This window comes from Carlito syrichta, unplaced genomic scaffold, assembly GCF_000164805.1.
Source record: "Carlito syrichta isolate Samal-C Ts95f unplaced genomic scaffold, Tarsius_syrichta-2.0.1 Scaffold305830, whole genome shotgun sequence".
NCBI lineage: Eukaryota > Metazoa > Chordata > Mammalia > Primates > Tarsiidae > Carlito > Carlito syrichta.
In genome coordinates, this window is record NW_007249926.1 from 571,382 (window position 1) to 573,689 (window position 2,308).

Sequence of the window (2,308 nt, forward strand, 5' to 3'; positions counted from 1 at the left end):
ATAAATACCTGCTGTAACTTTCAATAAACGGCTTCTGCTCATTTCACTGAACAGTTGTCCACTTTCTTTCTTTCTCTTTCTTCCTCTTTATATCTATCCTTCCATCTTTCTTTCTTTTAATATCTGTTCCTACAGATTCGCCGACGCCACCACATCTTCCAAGGGACTCCCCAAAACTTGCAGGAGCTGGCCCCCCGCAAAGGTTGAAATAAGTACCTATTATTCAAATGCACAGACATTGATCCATGGCCACAAAGATCAATAACAATGAGAGAAACATGACATCACTGCAGAGACTAAATGAAGTATTAGTGACAGACCTTAAAGGGATGCAGATGTATAAACATCCTGACAATGAGTTAAAAATAATTATTTTAAAGGAAACTCAATGAACTTCAAGAAAATACAGAAATAAAGAAAAAATAAGTTACCAGAATGAGAATATTCAAAATGCAGTAGAAAGCATCAACAGCAGAATTCATCAAACAGAATAATCTGTGAACCAAAAGACAAGTTTTTTAAAAAATATACAATAAGAGGAGAAAAAATAATGAGAAGGGATAAGTCATTATTCCTTATTCCTCCTGTATCTGCAAGTTTTGTTTGCATGGATTCAACCTAACATAAATAAAAAATATTTGAAAAACATCAATAAAAATAAAAAAAATAAAAAGCAAAGTACAAAAATTATTTACATTAAATGTACATTGTATGTCATATTATAAGTAATCTAGAAATAATTTAATGTATGTGGGAGGATGTATGTATGTTGCATGTAAATTCTATGCCACTTTATATCAATGACTTGAGCATCCATGCATTTTGGTATTCATTGGCAATAGCAAAACAACTCCCATGAATACTGAGGGATAATTATATAATCAAACTGTCAAAAATCAATGACAAAGACAGAATCCTGAAAGCGGAGAAAAACAAAGAAGAGGTAAATAGATGAAGGAGTTCCAATACACCTAGTAGCATACTTCTCAACAGAAATCTTACAGGTCAGGGAAGCATGTGTGTGGTGATACATTCAAAATGTTACATGGGGGGAAAAAAGCTACCAATCAGAAATACTATACTCAGCAAATATGCCCTTCAGAAGTGGAGAGATTAAGATATTCCAGACAGACAGAAGCTGAGGGAGTTTATAATCACCAGTCCTATCTTATAAGAAATGCTAAAGGGAGCCCCTTACACTCAATGAAAAGGCTAGTGATGGGTAACATACATACATAAGCTATAATCACTGAATATGTGGTTTTGGTTATTATTTTGAACAAACTTTTAAATCAATAAGAAAATAAAATATTTTATTTTACTTAAATTTATTCTCTTTCTAATATTTTTTCCTTTCCCTATGCAGATTTGGGTTTTTGACATACATTACTTTTTTCTCTATAAAGAGTTTCTTTTAACATTTATCCAAAAAAGGATCTATTGGTGACAAATGTATCCATTTTTGTTTGCAAAAATTTTATTTATCCTTCATTTTTGAAGGATAATTTCCCTGGATAAGGAATTCTTGGTTGTTGGATATTTTAAAAAACTAAATAGGGGCTAGCCCCGGGCCCCTGTTTGTGCGTGCACTTGAAGGGGCACAATAATTATCTCCGGGATCCCCATGCTAGGGACCACCCAGGACACTTCTCCCAGGACAGCACTCATGGGGTTTGGCTGTGCCTTCTCCATAGGTGAAGCTGTGAGCACTCAGCACTGCTTGGCTCCCCTCTCTGCAGCAAGGAGGTGTGTCTGTATGAGTGTCTGTATGTTTTAGTTTCTTTTACTCTTTTCTGTCTGTGTGTCTTTTCATTTGTTAGTCAGTACGTATGACTGTTTTCTGTCTTACTCTTCTCTCTCTCCACATTTGTCTTCACCCCCTTCCTTCCCGATTCCATTCTTTTCCTTTTCCTTACCTCATTCTACTTTCAGAGAGCAGACCCATACCCCCACTGCATGGATAGATTGCAAGGCAGTGGGAAGTGGGTGCCAGGGTATCCATACACCAGTTGGTGGATCCTGGGATCTCCAGATAGATTTTGAATCACAGCTCCCCCCTCAACTGAATTTCAAAAATGCAAAAAAGTATACCTCCCAACCCACAGTCCAGCTTCAGAATTGAACAAAGCTAGAGGATTCAAATAAGGAAAAATAGGAGATTGAACAAACAGAAGTAAAAGCAACCTCGCCATCCCTGAACAACAGACTTAAAGAAGAAGGGGGAAAAAAGGAAAAAGTGGGGAGGAAAATCTACAAAAATGAAGAAAAACCAAGAGAAGACTATAGGTCTCATACAGACCCCTGGGAG